This window comes from Saimiri boliviensis, chromosome 15 (genome assembly GCF_048565385.1).
Source record: "Saimiri boliviensis isolate mSaiBol1 chromosome 15, mSaiBol1.pri, whole genome shotgun sequence".
NCBI classification, from domain to species: Eukaryota; Metazoa; Chordata; class Mammalia; order Primates; family Cebidae; genus Saimiri; species Saimiri boliviensis.
In genome coordinates this window covers 58,770,581-58,791,925 of record NC_133463.1, presented here as the reverse complement: position 1 = coordinate 58,791,925, position 21,345 = coordinate 58,770,581, and the positions used below count along the sequence as shown (strand labels likewise).

The 21,345-nt window shown below is 36.6% G+C and overlaps 1 long non-coding RNA gene across 1 annotated transcript in view; it reads left to right on the top strand.

Moving 5' to 3' along the window:
- The window catches only part of LOC141581480 (uncharacterized), a 239,668-nt gene that overhangs the window by 157,643 nt on the left and 60,680 nt on the right, over positions 1-21,345 (top strand). The gene's annotated exons all lie outside the window — the stretch shown is intronic.

Sequence of the window (21,345 nt, the reverse complement as noted above, 5' to 3'; positions counted from 1 at the left end):
TCTTAGATAGAATCTAAATCTACACAGTTCCCCCAATAGTTTGTAATTTTGGTGTTATCAGGCTCCTTTCACCCTAACTATATCTTCGTTTAGTTTATGCCTCCAAGAGTACTAGAGGTTTTTTTTTTTTGTTGTTGTTGTTGTTTTGTTTGCTTGTTTTTTATGAGTCTTTAAACAGATTTTTTTTTCCTTTTTTTTGAGATGGAGTTTTGCTCTTGTTACTCAGGTTGGAGTGCAATGGCGCGATCTCGGCTCACCGCAACCTCCGCCTCCTGGGTTCAGGCAATTCTCCTGCCTCAGCCTCCTGAGTAGCTGGGATTACAGGCAGGTGCCGCCATGCCCAGCTAATTTTTTGTATTTTTAGTAGAGACGGGGTTTCACCATGTTGACCAGGATGGTCTCAATCTCTTGACCTCATGATCCACCCGCCTCAGCCTCCCAAAGTGCTGGGATTACAGGCATGAGCCACTGTAGAATTTTTTTTATTGCATTTAGGTTTTGGGGTACATGTGAAGAACATGCAAGATTGTAGCATAGGTACACACATGGCAGTGTGGTTTGCTGCCTTCCTCCCCATCACTTATATCTGGCATTTCTCCCCATGATATCCTTCCCCAACTCCCCACTCCCCACTGTCCCTCCCCTATTTCCCCCCAACAGACCCCAGTGTGTGATGCTCCCCTCCCATGTGTTCTCATTGTTCAAAACCCACCTATGAGTAAGAATATGCAGTGTTTGATTTTCTGTTCTTGTGTCAGTTTGCTGAGAATGATGGTTTCCAGGTTGATCCATGTCCCCACAAAGGACAGGAACTCATCATTTTTTATGGCTGCACAGTATGCCATGGTGTATATGTGCCTCATTTTCCCTGTTCAGTCGATCATCAATGGGCCTTTGGGTTGGTTCCAAGCCTTTGCTATTGTAAACAGTGCTGCAGTGAACATTTGTGTGCATGTGTCCTTATAATAGAACAATTTATAATCCTTTGGATATATATATACCCAGTAATGAGATTGCTGGGTCAAATGGAATTTCTATTTCTAGGTCCTTGAGGAATCGCCACACTGTCTTCCAAAATGGTTGCACTAATTTACACTCCCACCAACAGTGTAAAAGTGTTCCTATTTCTCCACATCCTCTCCAGCATCTGTTGTCTCTGTTTCTCTCTCTTACTTCTGTGATTCTTGGCTTCATAAGTTGTCTTAAGCAATAAATTCTTCTTAGCTGATGTTTTACCAATGAAAGGTAAAAATATGTCATAAAACTTTCTTTGAACAGTGTAGCATAGTGAAGAGGTGACTGAGATGATTATGTAAGTCAGACTAGAATAAATGCTACATTTGAAATACAAACAAAGTGTTTATGAGGTTCCCGAGATGAGAACAACTAATTTTGATAAAGGGGATTAGAAAGACTGTGGAGAAAACAGTTCAGTTTCACAAAGAAATACAAGATTTCAACATGCAGAAAGGCAAAGGAGGACATTGTAGAAAAAAAACAAACATGAGGAACAAGAAAATCTGAACAAGTCATTTTCTAGGTGACCAGAGAAGAAAGCAGAAGTCGAAACTAAAAGGGCATTGGGTCCAGGATGTAAAAGGCCTTGAATGACAGACTAAGGAATCTGGATTGTATTCCACTGGGGGAAACCATTTAATATTTTTAGAGTAACAAAATGATATTTACATTTCAATTACTCTGGAAATGTGAAAGATGAATTGCAGCAAGTTTCAGAAAACAGGCATGGAAAAGAGACTATTGCTTGCCAAATATCCAGACAATTCTCCACATTTTCCTTTGGAGTATGTGACTCAATTCTTACCAACAGGATTTGTGTAATGATGTAAACCTGTACTGTCAGATTTTGCATTATATATCTTAAAGTTATGTTATTGGCTCAGTGACATTTTCCATATGAATTTGATACCTTTCTTTTTATGAAAGTTTCATCTTTAACTGTAGCATGCTTTTTTCTTAAAGCCCATTAGTGTGCTGTTTTTTACGCTATTTGCATGCTTTAGAAGAGCTATCCACCTTTTTTTCTTTCTTTCTTTCTTTTTTTTTTTTGTTTGAGACAGAGTCTCGCTCTGTTGCCCAGGTTGGCATGCAGTGGTGTGATCTTAGCTTACTACAACCTTGGCCTCAAGTCATTCTCCTGTCTCAGCCTCCAGAGTAGCTGAAATTACTGGTGTGTGCCACCACACTTGACTAATTTTTGTATTTTTAGTACAGACGGGATTTCACCATGTTGGCCAGGCTGATCTCAAACTTCTGACCTCAGGTGATCTGGGCACCTTGAACTCCCAAAGTGCTGGGATTACAGGCATGAGCCACTGCGCCTGGCCTCCGCCCTCCTTTTGGTTAGTGTTGCAGAGAAACTTTAAAAAAAAATGATTCTGGATAGTTAAGATTTTCCAAGCAAATCTTACTCAAACTTGGGACCTGAGGTGGAAGCAAGTTTGGAAGTTTATATGATTGGCTAGATAGTAAAAGAACTCTAGAGATCTCTGTTTTAGAAACTTTGTATGTGCATGCAGGGCAATATTAATAAATATAAATTAAAAATTTTAAACATGGTATATAAATTTTCTTCTTTTCTATTTCTGGCATATCTATTTTTAAGATTTTTAACCCAATCAACTAATCTTTGTCTTTTAATTGAAAAATTCAGCCTGTTTAAACTAAGATATACTTGCTTTTAAATCTTAGTTATCTATATTAGTTATCTAGCTCATCTATTTTACCATGCCTTTGCTCTTCTTGCCATTTTATGATTAAATATTTATATTATTATATTTCCTACTTATTAGCTTGTTAGTTATGTTTTTCTGATTAGTATTTTTATTAAGTTTTTCTTGTCGATTAGCTTGTTAGGCCATGTAATATTTTACTATAGTTTTGGTGGCTACCATGGAGACTACAATATGCATCCTTGAATTTTTAAACCCCTATATATATGAGTAGTTTTAACACTTCACTTACCATCTTCTCATCATTTTAGAATTGTTTTCATGTATTTAAAAAACAGGTATTTTCAAATGCATATTTTTACAATTGTTTCTGAAGTCAATATTCATTTAAATTCGCTCTTGTACTCACTCTTTCCATTATTTTTCATTTCCTCCTACGTGTCTGTGCTTCCATGTGGAGTTATATTCCTCCCATGTGAGTAATTCATTTGAGTAATTCTTTTAGGTGTAGGTCTTCTGGGATAAATGCTATCAGTTTTTGTTTCTTTCAAAAGGTTTGTATTTTGTCTTTATTTGTGAAGGATATTTTACTTGGTATAGAATTTCTGAGTTGGTAATAATTTTGTTTCAAGACTTTAAAGATCTTCAACATTTTCTGGATTTCATTCTTATAAAATGTCAATATTACTATTACTCCTTTTACGTTTATATGCTTTTTCCCTGTAGATGCTTTCAACTTTTTTGTGTGTGGGTATAGTTTCCTGAGTAACATGAAGTGTGTTTTCTTTTATATTTTTCCTTATTGGAGTTTTTTATGCTTCCTGAATCTATGAGTTTTCAAAATTCTTGTAATTATTTCTAAATACTATTTTTTCCCCCTCCATTCTCTTTCTCCTCTCTTCCTTGGATGTGAATTACATACATGTGATACTTTTCACCTAATCTCAAATCTCTAATGCTCTTTGGTTTTACTTTTTTAAAAATCTCCACTCTAGTCACAATTACTTCCTTCCCCTACTAGATTTAAACTTAGTTTGCCTTTTATTTTCTAGTTCTCTAAAGTGGAAAATTAGGTTTTGATTTGAGATCTTAATTTTTTTATTTTTATTTTTATTTTTTTTGAGACAGAGTTTGGTTCTTGTCGCCCAGGCTGTAGTGCAGTGGCACGATCTCGGCTCATCGCAACCTCAGCTCACCACAACCTCAGCCTCCTGGGTTCAAGCAATTCTCCTGCTTCAGCCTCCCGAGTAGCTGGGACTACAGTCATTTGTCACCATGCCCAGCTAATTTTTTTTTTTTTTTTTGTATTTTTATTAGAGACGGGGTTTCACCATGTCAACCAGGATGGTCTCGATCTCTTGACCTCGTGATCCACCCACCTCGGCCTCCCAAAGTGCTGGGATTATAGGCAGGACCCACCGCGTCTGGCCGAGATCTTTATTTTTTAATGCATATGTTTATAAATTTTCTCCTGAGCATGACTTTTGCTGCATCCCATAAATTTTGGATTGTTGTGTTTTAGTTTTCACTAATCTCTAAATGTCTTCTAATTTCTCTTGTTATTTCTTCTTTTACTCATTAGTTGCCAAAAGTGTTGTTTCCACGTATTTGTGAATTTTCTAGTTTTCCTTCTATTATTGATTTCTCATTTCATTCTGTTTTATTCTGAGAAGATGCTCTGTATATTTCAATATTTATTTTAAAATTTCAATATTTTAAAATTCGTTGAGACTTGTTTTGTGGGCTAACATTTGGTATGTCCTGGAGAATCTTCCATGTGTACTTGACGAGAATGATTATTCTGCTTTTACTGAGTGAATTATTCTCTATATGTCTATTTGATCTGCTTGGTTTATTACGTTAAGTACTCTCTTTTATTATTTATCTTCCATCTAGTTGTTTTCTCCATTATTGAAAGTGTAGTGTTGGAGTATTAACTCATATTGTTGAATTGTCTATTTTTTCCTTCCATTCTGTCAAATTTTTCTTTATATATTTTGAAGCTTCAAAGGACAAGCTGATTTTCTTCCTGGGAGATAGCACAGCTGGTGACTTTAAATGGAAGCCAATGCTCATCTGCTATTCCAAAAATCCCAGGGTCCTGCCTATGCTCTATACATAGAACAAAAGATCCTAGATGTCCTTTGAAGATTTGAAGCTAGGTGTTGACTTCTCCTATCTAGCCATAAAAGTACTAGATGACATCTTCTTCCAATAGAAGGCTAATTTGTCCACATTCAAAAATCTGCTGTTTAGTTTAGCCACCACCATTACTTATGTTTGCTAGATTTTCTGAATAACTTGATGCAGCTTCTACAGCAGCACTTGCTGCTTCCTTTTGCATTTTTAAGAGGAATGGCATTTTTAAGAGGGATTTTTATGGGGATGGCTTCTTTCCTTAAACCTTATGAACCAACCTCTTCTGGTTTCAAACTATGCTTCTGCGCCTTTCTTATCTCTCTCAGCCTTCATAGAACTGAAGAGAGGTAAGATCTTCTGAATTAGTCTTTGGCTTACCATAATGTTATGGTTGGTTTTGTTTTCTGTTGAGAACACCAAAACTTTCTCCATATCAACCACAAGATTGTTTTGCTTTCTTATCATCCATGTGTTCACTGGAATAACACTTTTAATTTCCTTCAAGAACTTTTCCTTTGTATTTATAACTTGGCTGTTTGGTGCAATAGAACAGGCCTAACTTTCAACCTGTCTCAGCTTGTGACATGCCTTCATCACTACACTTGCTCATTGCTTGCTTTTGATTTAAAGTGAAAGACATGCAATTCTCCCTTTCATTTCAACACTTAGAGGCCATTTTAGGGTTATTAATTGTCCTAAATTTCAATATTATTATATCTCAGAAATAGTGAAGCCTGAAGAGAGAAAAAGAAATGGAAGAATGGCCAGCAAAGCAATTAAAATGTACACAATGTTTATCAGTTAAGTTTGCCATCTTATATGCACATGGTTCTTGCCAGTGCAAAGCAATTGCAATAGTAACGTCAAAGATATATATTACAGATCATAATGACAAACATCATAATAATGAAAAAGTTTGAATTATTGTGAGACAGAGACACAAAGTGAGCAGCACATGCTGTTGGAAAAATGGCATCACTAAGACTTAACTTGGGAAAAGGTTGCCACAAATTTTCAAATTGTAGAAAATGCAGTATCTCAAAGTGCAATAAAGCAAAGCATAATAGAACAAGGTATACTTGTTTTGTTTTGTTTTTGTCATTAAGTTATAGGAGTTTCTGATATATTTTGGAATATTAACCCCTTATCAGATATATGGTTTGCAAATATTTTCTCCCATTCCATAGGTTGCCTTCTCACTCTTGACTGTTTCCATTGCTGTGTAGAACCTAGTCCCACTTTTTAGTCTGATGCTAACCACTTTCCTATTTTTGCTTTTCTTGTCTGTGCTCTTCATGTTCATATCCAGGAAATCATTGCCTAGACCAATGTCATAGAGTTTTTTCCGTGTGTTTCCCCTAGTAATTTTATAGTTTCTGGTCTTATATTTAAGTCTTTATTTAGAGCTGATTTTGTATATGGCATAAGATAGTGGTCCAGTTTTATTTTTCTGCATATACATATTTATTTTCCCAAGACCATTTGTTGAAGAGAATATCTTTTCTCCATTGTATTCTTGGTGGCTATGTCAGATCAGTTGACTATATAGATATGGGTTTTATTTCTAGGCACTCTATTTTGTTCCATTGGTCTTTATGCCTGTTTTTATGCCAGCACCATACTGTTTTAGTTGCTATAACTTTGTTTGTTATATATAATTTCTATATAATACATAAATATAATATAACTATATATTACATAATTTAGATTATATACATTACATATAACAAAGCTATAGTAATGAAACATTATAGTATATATAATAGCTTTGTTATATATAATTCATATATATATATATATATATATATATAAATTTGTTATATGTATAAATTGAGTCAGGGTCTTACTACGTTACCTAGGATGAAGTGCAGCAGTGCAATCATATCTCTCAAACTCCTGGGCTCAAGCAATCCTCCCCGCTGAGCCGCCTAAGTAGCTGGAGCTACAAGCACATGCCACCATGTGAGGTTAATGCTTTGTAATATATTTTGACTCCAGGAAGTGTGATGCCTCCAACTTCATTTTATTTTATCAAAATTGCTTTGGCTATTCTGGGTCTTTTGTTTTCCCATGTGAATTTTAGTATTTTTTTTTTTTGATGTCTGTAAAAAAAGCCATTGGGATATTTATGAAAATTGCATCGAATATATAGATCATTTTAGGTAGTACAGACATTTGAACAATATTAGTCTATGAGCACAGGATATCTTTGCATTTATATGTGTCTTTTAAAACTTTTTTATCAACATATTGTAGTTTTCAGTATACAAGTGTTTCACCTCCTTGGCTAAGTTTATTCCTAAGTACTTTATTCTTTTTGGTGCTTTTATAAATAGAATTGTTTTATTAATTTTTTTCAGATAGTTTGTTGTTAGTATATAGAACTAAAAGCCTTTAAAATTTGTTGTAGGGCAGTTCTACTAGGAATGAAATCTCTCAGCTTTTCTTCACGTGGAAATGTCTATTTCTCCTTCAATTTTGAAAGACAGTTTTTCTGGATATAGATTTCTTCATTGGAAGTTCTATTTTTCTTTTGACACTTTAAATATGTCCTTTTATCATCTTTTGATCTCTATGGTTTCCAAAGAGAAATTAGCTTTCTGTCTTATTGAGGATGCCTTGTTCATGAAAAGTCATTCTCCCCTGCTGCTTTCAAGATTTTATCTTCTTTTGGCTTTGGACAGTTTAATTACAATATATCTTGGTGTGTGCTATGGTCTATTTGTGTGCTCCCAAATTCATGTGTTAAAACCTTATCCCCAGAACGATGGTATTAAATGATTGGACTTTGGGAAGCTGACTAGAACATGAAAGTGGAGCCCTCATGAATGGGGTTAGTGCACTTATAAAATAGAACCAAGGGACTTCATTTGTCCTTTTCTACCTTGTGAGGATGCAACAAGAAGGTGCCATCTATGAACCAGAGAGGAAGCCCTCATCAGACACCAAATCTGATGGCATCTTGATTGAACTCCCCCATCTCTAGAACTGTAAATAAGTTTCTGTTGTGTATAAGTCATCCAGTTTGTGGTAATTTGTGTTAGCAGCCTAAATGGACTAAATTTGGTTATTTCTGAGTCTATCCTATGTGGAATTTGTTGAGCTTCTTGAACATGCAGATTTACATCTTTCACTGAATGTTGGTATTTTTAGCCATTGTTTATTGAAATATATATCTTGTCCCATCTTAGTCCATTTGCTATAAAATAATACCCAAGGTAGGGTAATTTTTAAAGAAAAGATGTTTATTTGGCTCACAATTCTGCAGGCTGTACAAGAAGAATGTTACCAGCATGTGCTTCTGGTGAGGGCCTCAGACTGCTTCCACTCACAGTGGAAGGTGGAGAGGAGATGGTGTGTGCAGAGATGACATGATGGGAAAGTGTATTAGATCATTCCTACATTGCTATAAAGAAATGCCTGAGACTGGGTCATCTACAAAAGAAAGAGATTTAATTGGCTCACAGTTCTGCAGGCTTTAAAGGAAGCATAGTACTGGCATCTGCTCAGCTTCTCGAGAGGCCCCAGGAAGCTTACAATCATGGTAGAATGTGAGGGTGAGCAGGTATTGCACATGGTGAGAATGGGAGCAAGAGAGAGAGTGCTGTACACTTTTAAACAACCATTTCTTGCAATAATTCACTCACTGTCATAAGGATAGCACCAAGGGAATGGTGATAAACCGTTTGAATTAGTCTGTTATCACACTGCTATGAAGAACTACCCGAGACCGTAATTTATGAATAAAAGAGATTCAGTTGACTCACAGCCACACAGGCTATACAGGAGGTATACTGGAGAGGACTCAGAAAACAGAATCACGGCAGAAAGTGAAGGGGAAGCAAGCACCATTCTCACGTGGCAGAGCAGAAAAGAGACAGAGTGAAGGAAGAGGTGCTACACATCTACAAACAACCAGATCTCATGATAACTCTATCATGAGACAGCACTTGGGGATGATGCTAAACCATTAGAATCCACTCTCATGATCTAATCACCTCCCACAAGGGCCCACATCCAATATTGTGGATTACATTTCAGTATGAGAATTGGGTGGAGACAAGTATCGAAACTATATCAGAAAAGAAGCAAGAGAGAGATGGAGGAGGCACCAGGCTCTTTTAAACAATCAGCTCTCACAAGAACTGATAGAATAAAAACTTACTCATTACCGTGAAGACTGTACTAAGTCATTAATGAAGAAACTGCCCCCATGACCCAAATACCTCCAATTTAGCCTCACCTTCAAAATTGGGTACCAAATTTTGACTTGGGATTTGGGAGGACAAATATCCAAATTATAACATGCCTCTTTCTCTCTCTTTCCCTCTGTGATGTTCACTATGTGTGTGTTGACTTTCACTATGCATATGTTGTTATGTTTAATGTTGTTCCACCTATCTCTTAGCCTCTGTTCATTTTTCTTCATTCCTTTTTTATGTTCCTCAAACTGCATAATTTCAACTGGCCTATATTTATGTTTTTTTTTTTATTCTTTCTTCTGCCTGCTGAAATTTGCTGTAGAACCCCTCCAGTGACTTTTTGATTTTCAGTTATTGTACATTTGCTCATGCATCATTCTTTTGATTTTCTTTCTTTGTCCATCATATCCTTTAGCTCTTTGAGCACAGTTAAGACACTTGATATAACTATTTGTCTAGTAATTCCAATATCTGGGATTCCTGTCAATTGATTTCTTTCCCTTTGAGTTTGCCATGCTACCATTTTTTCTTGCATGCCTTATAATTCTTTGTTAAAAACTGGCATTCTGATTATTATACGTAGCATTTCTGAAATATTATTATTTCCCTTCCCCGGAGCTTGCTGTTGGCTCTTGCCATGTGTTGTAGTTATCTTTTTAGTGGCTTTAAAAACTAATTTTATCATGTGTAGTCACTCAAGACTGTCCCATTAGTTTGGTGGTCAGAATATTTATAAACCAATTTGTTAAAGTATTGGTATTAGATTATGTGGTCTCCAATAGAAACTCAAACAAATAAAAATATAAAACTTTATATAAAAAAATAAGAATTCAGGAAATTACAGCAATTTAAGGTTTTCTCTAATTTAGTTACAATGTAAAGTTTTTGAGTTAAAAATTTCCATTTCCCTAATTTTGGTTTATGTGGAAATTTCAGTTTTAACATGAAGATGTTAATTACTTTGAAAGATTCAGTGTTTACCAAAAAATTATATAAAATGCAATTTTAATTTTTCTAATTAACTGCTAGTCACCTCAGGACATTTTTGCAAACTTCTGTCTTCCTAATAGAATCCCTTTTTATTTAAGACTGCAACATGAGTGTTAATTACATGGCTAATATTTCAACCTCCTTCTAACTGCAGGCAACCATGTGATAGTACACTGACCAAAGAGATGTAGGTAGAGTTGCTGTGAAAGACTCTCATCTCTTGTTCACAAGAACAAAGCCCGCTTAGACTGTCATCTCTTTGTCTTTCTTTCTTCTTTTTTCCTGGACTATGCACATGTGATCCATCTTGTCTACACACTGCAGATTGCAGATCAAAAATGTGAAAATATCCTGGCTGCCTGATGCCACTACAGGTTGTTAAAGAATACCTCAGAGATTCAAATCTAAACAAAATGCTAAGTCACGTTCCTCCACATTCACAATTAAAACAATTGAGTGATTTGGGTACAGATGATGAGGGAGAGAACAGAACTCACAAAATATGGTTTTCTTGTTTGGGTGGGCTGCTTTTTATGGCATTAAGGCACAGGCACCATATTTTATTGTGTTTGATTATTTACTTATAACCTTCTATCCCATCAGATAGTAAGGGTTTGGGGGCAAGGGCCTTTTTCTGTGTTATTCACCATTGTTTCCCTTATATCTACTACTATGAGGTTAAGCACAAAAAAAGGTACTCAATAAATATTTGTTAAATTTTTAAAAATGGAAAAAAAAATAAGTATAGTTTAGGACACAGTTTATCATGTCTGTGACGATGGGAAGCGTAAAGCTAACACTAACGTAATTGCCCATCAGGTTCTTCCTACCTGCCCCACAGACAAAATCATTTTACTCAGACCACAGCTTTGCAGTAAAGAAAGAGTTTAACTGACGCAAGACTGGCCATGCCATACAGAAGATGGAGTTATTAAAATCAGTTGCCCTGAAGGCTTGGAGGTTAGGGGTTTTCAAGGACAGTTTGGTGGGCAGGGGACTAGGAAATGGGTGCTGCTGACTGGTTGGGAAAGCCATCACAGGGGAGTGGAAGATGGTCCTTGTGTACTGAGTCCACCTTTGGGTAGGAGGTGGGGATCACAGGACAGGTTGATTTATGAGTCAGGAGTCCAGGTAGAGTCAGCTGTGGTCAGAAATGCAAAAGTCTGAAAAGAAATCTCAAAGGGCTAATCTTAGGTTCTACAATAGTGATGTTATCTACAGGAGTAATTGACAAGTTCCAAATCTTGTGACCTACAGAACAAGGGCTAGAAATCGTTTACTTACATCTTAGCAGAAACCAGGCCCCTGTCATAATTCTAACCTTATGGCCTTTCATAAATTTTATAAAGGTTGTTTAGTTTTGGGAAGGGCTATTATCATTCTTGCTTTCAGGCTAGACTACAAACTATATTTCTCCCAAAGTTAGTCTGGCATACAGTGGAAATGACCAAGGAAAACTTGGAGGTTAAAAGCAAGGATGGAGCCAACTTTGTCAGATTTCTATTATTATTATAATTTTGCAAAGGTTGTTTCACTAGTAGTTAACACTAAGTATTTGCTGTGTGCCAAAAATTGTACTAAGAGCTTTACACACATTAATTCATTTAATTTCAAAAACAAAAGATTAATAGGTAGATATCAGCATTACATCCATTAAGATAAGGAGATTGAGGTAAGAAGGGCATTAATTTGTCTGAGATTACATAGCTTATGTCAGGCATCCCCAAACTTTTTACACAGGGGGCCAGTTCACTGTCCCTCAGACCATTGGAGGGCCACCACATACTGTGCTCCTCTCACTGACCACCAGTGAAAGAGGTGCCCCTTCCTGAAGTGCAGCATGGGACCGGATAAATGGCCTCAGGGGGCTGCATGCGGCCCGTGGGCTGTAGTTTGGGGACGCCTGGTATGTAGAAGAGCTTGGATTCTAATTCAGTTGGTCTGGATTCAAAGCTTATGCACTTAACAATTACCCTCTACTACCTGTACTTCCTTCCCCAGCTAAGGCAGGTCACAGGCTATATATATACAGCTCCTGTGTCCAGCCTTAGTTGGGGGAGGAAATAGATAGATAGTTAGATAGATAGATAACTGTGTTAATGGGAAGTGTGGCACTAACACTGACATCATCACTCGTCAGGTTCTTCCTACCTGCTGCACAGGCAAAATCATTTTGCTGAGACCACAGCACTGCAGTAAAGAAAGAGTTTGCCGGGCGCGGTGGCTCATGCCTGTAATCCCAGCACTTTGGGAGGCCGAGGCGGGTGGATCACGAGGTCAAGAGATTGAGACCATCCTGGTCAACATGGTGAAACCCCGTCTCTACTAAAAATATCAAAAATTAGCTGGGCATGGTGGCGTGTGCCTGTAATCCCAGCTACTCAGGAGGCTGAGGCAGGAGAATTGCTTGAACCCAGGAGGCGGAGGTTGCGGTGAGCCGAGATCGCGCCATTGCATTCCAGCCTGGGTAACAAGAGCAAAACTCCGTCTCAAAAAAAAAAAAAAAAAAAAAAAAAAAAAAAGAAAGAGTTTAATTGAAGCAAGACTGGCCATGCCACACAGAAGAAGCATTACATATAACTCATATCTACATATGAGTTAAAGGTCATTTTCCAAACAGAATTGGAAGAAGAAAAGTTATGCACCTGAATTTCATTGTCTCCAGCAGAGCTGCACCAGTTGTTAGGAAGCCTCACAAGATGGCTCTGTTCACCACAATCAAGCATCTAGCTGTCAGATATGCCTGTCAAAAATTCAGATCTGCTCATGCTGCTTTTGTTAATTTAGTATAAGAAACTTGACTCACACTAATTTATAAATGACTACTAAAATCAGAATGCTTATTGACTCAGTCAAAAAGAGAAAGTTAATTGATGGACTAAACATCTGTGCAAGGAAAGCAGTGTTCAAAAGAGGTTCTTAGAATAAAATAAGAACTAGGAAAATTTGTAAAACTATTGTAATGCTTAAAGACTCTAGTATTTCATACACTGTACTTCACCAGTGATATATCTGCCAGGTAGACATGATTGAGCACCCTCTCCTTTGGCCTATGAATGTGCCTGGTCTGTTTCTGTATCTCTCACCCTCTTGAGTCCTTCTGGTTGACCTACCCTGTGTTTAGATTTCCGTCAAGATTTCCTAACATGACTACCTTTTCCTGAGAAGATGTCTTCATTTACAGTTAAGTCTGGAAAGGGCAACCTGATTTGTTTCTCCAAGTTACTTGTCTCTTCCTACCTCCCTTTCACCTGTATTATTTGCTGACTTTCCTCTGCTTTTTAGTCACCATACAAGAAACATGGAACCTCTATCTTGAGACTAAAACCTCCCCACGCTGTGCTTTTGTCTCCTGCTCCTTCTTTTACTTTTAATACTGTGACCACTATTGGTGGTCTGTCTTTTCTTCTGCACTTTCAACTTCAACTTTACCAACTCATAAGATTGAGCAAATGTCTACCATTAAAGAAAAAAGGCCACAATTCCATGTTCCCTCTAAAAAAGAACAGGAAGCTCTCTTTCATTCCTGTGTCTCTTTTAAGTATTGCCATGCCTCCTCCAACCCACAGCCAACCTCCTTGACAGATTGACTTCCATTCACTATTCCACGTCTTTACTTCTGTGACTTGCCAGTTCACCACAATCTGGCCCTGGCTCCCACTGCTTCAATAAATATACTTTGGCACACATCCTCAATGGCATCCCATTTGTCAAATTCAGTGACTTCTTTTTTTATATTACATCTTTTTTACCTCATCAGCATTTGGCACTATTGAGCACCTGTGTAAAGCTCTCGTCTCTTTCCCTCATGACACTATATCTCTTAGTTTTCTGTCTATGCTTTCTTCCTCATCTACTTTGTCTGCTCATTTTCCTTTTTTCTTCCCCTTAAATGTAGGTGTTCCCTAGGGCTTCGTTATTGGCCTATTGCTATTTATTGTGTATACATTCTACCTCCGTGATTATTCCCATTTCTACAGCTTCTACCACCAATCATATCACTCATGCAGATTCTCACTGGGGCTCCAGATGCGTACATTCATCAAAGGACATCTCAACATTGACATTTTAAAACTGGAATTCAATAGTTTCTTCAAAATCGGCTCCTTTCTCTTTTTGTTCTTGGCACTATTTGTCCAGCCAAATAAGAAACTTGAGAACCATTCCAAGCTTTTCTTCTATCTCCTGAACCCTCACTAAATTAGTGGCAACAGCCAATCCTATTAATTCTATTGCTATACTTCTTTGGTAGTTTTAACATTCTCTTTATTGATCATATGCCAAGAGAGACGTTGTCTAGATTTTTCATTTCTGTCATTTTCCCTCAAAATTGTGAAACCTCATAAAAGAAGTTTTTAATATTTTATATTTGATTGCCCAAATATTTTATCTATTGGCAGAAAAATCTCCTGTAATTTTGACGTGAATGAATATACCTCTTCTTAGGTGCTAGAGGAGCTTTGAGGAAGAGCCAGATATACATCACTACAGTTATTTCTTACTAACAAGCAAACACAATTAATGTAATGTTTAAGTATGGCTGCTAGGTGCAATACATCTAATTAAATTTGAATTTCAGATAAAGAGCAAATAAATTTTTTAGTATAAGTATGTCCCATGCAATAATTGTGGCATCCTTATGTTAACAAAAACTCATGATTTATCCAAAATTCAAATTTAACTGGGCAGATTCTCCCAGTCAGAAATCAAAGGGCAAGCTTGGCTCAACCCATCACTAATGAGCTGTTACATGAATCACTAAATAAATTATAATCACTTCAAATCCCCTTATACCCATATTCTAGGACAATAGAGATTTTTGAAAATGAGAAGCCAGAAACTCAAGTTACATTATCTAAGATCACAGATGTAGAAAATAGTAGGTCTGTTATGGCAGGGTGCTTAACTCCAAACTAGTTCTCCTTCTACTATACCCTGCTCCTTATAGGTTAGCCTTGTAATACTGGAGATGAGAAAACACACTTAGGTATCTCTAGAGTAGTTACTTAGTATACCTAGACTCCAAGAAAACATCAATACAACTTTTAAACTAAATTACAACAGAAATGTATTGTAATCTTACAGTTAATAAAATCAGAAAAGCTTTAATTATAAAAATCTTGAGCCAAATTGTTGGAAATTGTATTAAAATGTTGATTAATTGAAGCATTAAAATTGGAGAAAATTAGTAAGGCAAATCATTTTCAAAATATTCTTTGTGTTTCTTTCCCAGACTGAGAAGCTGTTTCCTTAGTAGGAACAGTGTGTCGCTCCTGACACCATGTGGCCACTTTGTGTACTGCTTCTAACATTTTTGAAGACTAATGGTCTAGCCACGGGGAAAAACCCAATAAAAGCATACTGTGAGATGCAAGAAGATATCATTTATTACCATTTATCTATTTAAAAGTTGAAGATTATTATAAAAGTTACCATTAGGTGATTATCAAGTTTTTCATATCTATACTTTAAACCTTTATTCCCAATTTTGTTACTGGTGTCAGCCGGTACTTCTGGAAAGATGTAATCAATTTTAAATTTCTTGACAGTAAGCCAAGTGTTTTGCATTACCCTTTTTGAGCAAACTAACAATTGCTATAGTACGGCAATTAAGGAAAACTAGTTTTTAGCATCAGATGAACTTGGTTCTCTCCACCTCCTTCAACTCTTATGTACTGTTGAGGCCTCTTCTAGCCACAGACTGTCCTGCAGTTATCCCAAAGCAGCATATATAGGACATTACTGCTAAAATCTTGGCCACTAGCTGATGTTCCCAAAGCTGGGCATTATCAATGCTTCCCCAACGACAGCTAATGCCTTAAAACCTTCTTTGTGCCAGTAGACACGCTATTCTTGAACTATGCATCTGATGAAAGCTGTGCTTTATTACCCACAAAATCTGGAAGGATGTTCTTTGTTCTTTTTTTATGCAACACTGTCTCATGTACATTAAAGTACTGTCGTGCTCCCCAGTGTCTAACAAAACTTTAAATGAAATTGATTCCTGGAAGTCCATCATCAGACATGTTTAAAGTGCAGTAGGAAATACAATTTAGTCTTATGCTGGCATATCTTCCTCACTTTTCACATGTACTCTTAGTTTCAAATTTTAATCTGTTGTTGAAACAATTACACAAATATTCTACAGATAGAAGAAAACATGCCTGTATATTTCCTGAGAAGTTTATCAAAATGTTAGGTCAGTGACAAGTCTAATATTATGAGGATAAATTTAATGTTCCAGTTATTTGACCTTGTTTCTATCAGGTGTGAGCCATGTCTGCAAATATTTTATTCAGCTTTAGAGGTTCAGAAAGTGCACAATATAGCTCTCAGCTGAACACGGTTGACAAAGCTTGAGTTAGACAACCATTAGAGAGAGAGGGGTGGATATAAACTTAGTTTTAAATAATATGTCGCAGATAATGTTTTATTGTATATGCATGTTTTCACTGACAAGAGGAACTTTTGGGGATTATACATAAATATTAAATGAAATTATGCTTTTACATTAATATTTCCCTCTGAATTAAATCAGAATTTATCTATACCTCAGATATATATCTTTTTGTTAGATATTTAAAAAACTTTACACAAACATATTACATATGCTTTTCTATATATAAAGTGGGCTATTCTGAATGCCTTCTTGATTGATTAATGTCAAAAAGACTATTCATATAAGTGAGCTTTTATAAGTTCTGGGAAGTCCAGTCAATCAATGACAAGAGTAGCTCAAATACATTATAACCTTGAGTGGTGATATTGATGTAAATGCTGTATATGAAACAGTCAGCACTAGATCGAGTTATATTTTTGTATTTGAAAAATGCTTGCTACAAAGATTACTTTGAATTATGTTAGAGTCCAGAAAGAAATTCAAATAAGTTTGTTTTTTCCTTTTTTTTTTTTTTTTTTTTTTTTCTGGAAGACAGTGCTATGTGTTAGAGAATTACAAAAGAGAAAAGCAAGTAAATAAAAGCTTGTAAGAAAACTTGAAACTTTTAAGCATGAAAGTACATTCCTGATAAAGTAAGGGAAGCTAAAACTATTAATAGTAAATTTCCAGTGGAGAAAGCTGGCAAATATCACCTTCACCAGGTGGTATTACATAGCAAGTGATATCATATGATATCATGTATCTCCTGATAATATGTAATGAGGAAAGAACTTCACTTCTGTGACATTCTTTCCAAAAATCAAAAGCCCCAGTATAATCATGAGAAAAAACCGGATAAACCGAAATTGAGAGACAGTGTACAAGTGCCTGACTAGTATTTTTCAAACTACTAAGGTCATTAAGGATAAGAAAAGGCTGAGAAACTGTCATGGAACAGAAGATGTGACATGACATGACAAGTAAATGCCATGTGGTACCTGGATTGGCTCCTGGAACAGAAAAAGATCATTAAGGGGAAAGCTGGTGAAATTCACATAAATATGGATTTAATTGTTAAAATTGTTAATTGTTAAAAAATGCATTTCTGAGCTCATAAAAGTAGACAACATGCTTGAGATTGATTTTTCAAGTGGTGGTAATTGTACTTAATTATTTACACTCTTTAGCAACCTATCAAAACCCTGCAGAGAACTGTGACGATGCTACCCAAATCAGAAGACTTTTTCTAAAGTTAGATATTTAGGTCTTCTCTACTGCATGCACTTTCACTCCTCCACAATTGTCTATTTACACGAGTGCTAGAATACAGACATTGCTACATATTCAAGAATTTCTGGAAAGCAATAAGAGATTTCAGAATAGTATAACTGTCTGAATAGTATCACATTAATCTAAGACACGAAGAGGGGTGGGCAGGGTTTGGTAAGAAAAATAATGTATTTAATCTCTGAATGTGATAAGTTTTAGGGACTTCTGGTGGCAGCTACAGGTGTGGCCTGGAGCTCAAGAGAGAGAGCTGTCAGTGACACAGACGACATAGATTTGGGAATCATTAGCCAATAGTAAGACTCCCTCAGGGGAGGGGAAGGCAGAGAGAAGACAAACCTATTCCTTTCAGTCTACCTGTTTTTTCTCACCCGTGTCATGAGCACACAATCAAGAAACTCAACTAAATGGGAATTGGTTTACATCACTTTTCCAGCCCATGCGCCAAAAAAAATTTGAACTTTAAAGCAGCACTTTGCATAATGATATGAAATGTTGAAGGAAAATGCAAGCAATCATACAGACTACCAATATTTTCAGCAAGCTGAAGATATTCCAATCTAAATTTTGTCTCACTCTTTGACTGCAGTGTTTCATTTGACACCTGATGTTGTGGGAGGAGTTAAAAGTTGAGAAACTGACCACAGATTCATGCAGGCATTGAAATCAACACGAGACGGTCAAAATGAGAGAATGCTCTTGGTATCTATATCTGGAAGAAATCCTGCTTGTTTTACCATTTATTAGTTACCAAATAACGAATTGTTACAATTCTACATGAAATAGATTCTTATGCTTCCCTCTATCCTAAAGAAGAAAGAAGAGCCTTACAGGTTTTTGTCCACTTAGATTTTCTAGGCCTTTCCTGTAAATCACTTCAGATTCAGATTTTTATGTGGATCTGGAGGCTTTGCACAATTGATAGTGCATGTTTTTAAAGTGCAGATATGGGTTTTGGTGTTTGTATTCCACTCATTTCAATGATCTCATTTTGTTTATATCCACCAGGGGTTCCCATAAGAACTCTTTGAGGTGGCTCTGCACTGTCCAGCTTAGAGGTCAGAGCGATCGGTCAATTGCTAGGACATTGGACTCTTGCCATAAGTGTTAGGTCGGGAATTGCTGTAATTTCTCAACAGGTGTAATTTCCCGAAGGTGAACTCGATAACAGAAAATGCGAGATACAAAGATGTAAAGAAAAGGCAGCATCCCTCAGAAAAGTTTATCCTGGTGACAGGACAGAACTAAAAGGAAATCTTGTTGCAGATTAACACTTCTTAACTCCTTTGGCGTGGGCTCTCAAATTCAGCCATTTCTGAAATATTGAAAAGAGCATCTAGACTGTAATCTCAGAACTTTGGGAGGCCAAGGCAAGAGGGTCACTTGAACCCAGAAATTCAAGACCAGCTTGGGCAACATAGTGAAATCCTGTCTCTATGAAAGATTTTTCAAAAATAGTCTGGCATGGTGGCAGGCACTTGTAGTTCCAGCTTCTCAGGATGCTAAGTGGGAAAATTGCTTGAGCCTAGGAGTTTGAGGCTGCAGTGAGCTATGATTGTGTCAATGCTTTCCAGCCTGGGTGATTAAGACCCTGTCTCTAAAAGATAGAAATGAAAAAAAAAGGAAAAGGAAACACAGAAAAAGAAAAGAGCATGCATCTACAAAAATTGTTGCCTTGGACATTTGAGAAAGAGTGAGCTAGGAAAAGGTAAATGAAATATTTTAGGAGAGGTTTAATATGGAGAAACAAACTCACATGGAAAACTACTCAGGCAGCAGTGTTAAACCAAGAGGAAAGAAAGAATGGCCTTAGACAGCAAAACTGGTCTCAAGAAGCTTACTGCTGTTCTTCCCTGGAGCCAATCACCATTCTACAACTCCTGCCTGTGGCCCCAGAATCCACCACTCTCTAGATCACACTTTCTTTCAGTCCCCATAGTCATGCTTCTATTATTATTGTTTTTCCATATAAAATGACAAATATCTATTTGTGTAATTGGTTCTTACATTAATCTATGAATTCCTTTTATCCTGTAAACAACATTCCTGGAGATTTCCAACTCCTCACTGTTACCATAGGAGGTGACTAGAACTATTTTTTCATGTATTTGTTTACATGTTTTCTCCCCCTTACCTCACTAAACTGTAGGCAACACAGTACCAGGATCACATCTATTTGGTTCACTGCTGTATCCCCAGGGACTAAAATAGTGTCTGGCAGGGAGTAAGCAAACATCACTTAAATGGACAAATGGTCAGGAGAATCAACACAATTTCTTGCAAGATCATATGGCTCATATGCGGCAAAGAAAAATTTGAACCCAGTTTTGTCTGACACCAAAGGTCAGTTGTGCTCAACCTCTGTATCAATTAATGACTAAAACCCTCCCAAAATCCCCAAGCCATTAACTGATCAATCCAACAATCCATATTCATCAAGCTTACTTGATACACAGAGAAATGGTTCTAACTGTCACAGCACACATTGCTGTGACTACCATATCTTCACATGGTATTCAGATCTCAAGACCTGAAATGCCCAGAATAGTTAGGGCATACTTTGAATAGTCAATATTTATTGAATGCTTAATCAACCAGAATTATTTAAGGAGTTTGAGATATTTTCTGATGCAATGCTTACACTATACTTTTTGAGTGAGATAAACACTATTATTAATTATTATAGATGATGTAACTAAACACAGAGCATTTGAGTAACTGCACTATTTCCAATGCTGAGAGGGGTACAGCTAAGATCTAAACCCAGACAATCTGCCTTCCAATTATGCTCTTAACTATGATATACTGCCTTTCTAAGAATTTGAAGTATTGAGGGGGTGTGGGAGAGTAGTTAGCTTCATCTTTGCAAAGGCTACTTTCTATTTTTAGTGCCTAAAATTAATCCTGATAATAGCAGGTGCTCATTAAATATTTATAGAATATATCTGACTAGCTATTGTCTCATATGAAGATTGCAGACTAAAAAAGATGGAACTCAGTGGAAAAGTGGGAAGTTCTATGCTTTAAACCATACCCCAGGATAGTGAGAACTTAAGGGGAGCACGTAAAAAGAAGGAAGACTCTGCAGATGTCAAAAGGGTGAGGGAAGCTCCTAAAAAGGCAAAACAAATAAATGAGGTCAAAAGGACTACCACAATATCCAGATTTGCTAATAATGGCCCTTCCAATGAACTTATATAATTTCCTCTAAGACCAACTTAGTGGCAAAAAACATCACCAGGGAATCTACCTTGTTTTGATTCTTCAGCTCTGGACACAGGCCACAGCTGACACATGAGGACTATGGATCTCTTCATGTCCACCTTTGTGGCAACTTCCTATTATTTCCAAAGGTATGGGGACCACACAGTTTACTGTGGACATCTGGTTACCCCACTAATAATCATCTTTTGAGTGTCTCTAAGTCACCATGTTAGGCAATTATAGCAATAGGCCAGGCTTGAGAACATGCATGACTATGATTTGTTTGTTCATTTCAGAGAAAAAAGAAAGGGATGATTGTAGAAAATATGAGGATAAAAAGTTTTCAACAGATCTTGATAACTGACAGGATATAAAATAAGAGAAAACAGAGTCAATGAATTGGACTAACTCAAAACAATGATGGTTAAATATTATAAGAATTCAATAAAGGGAT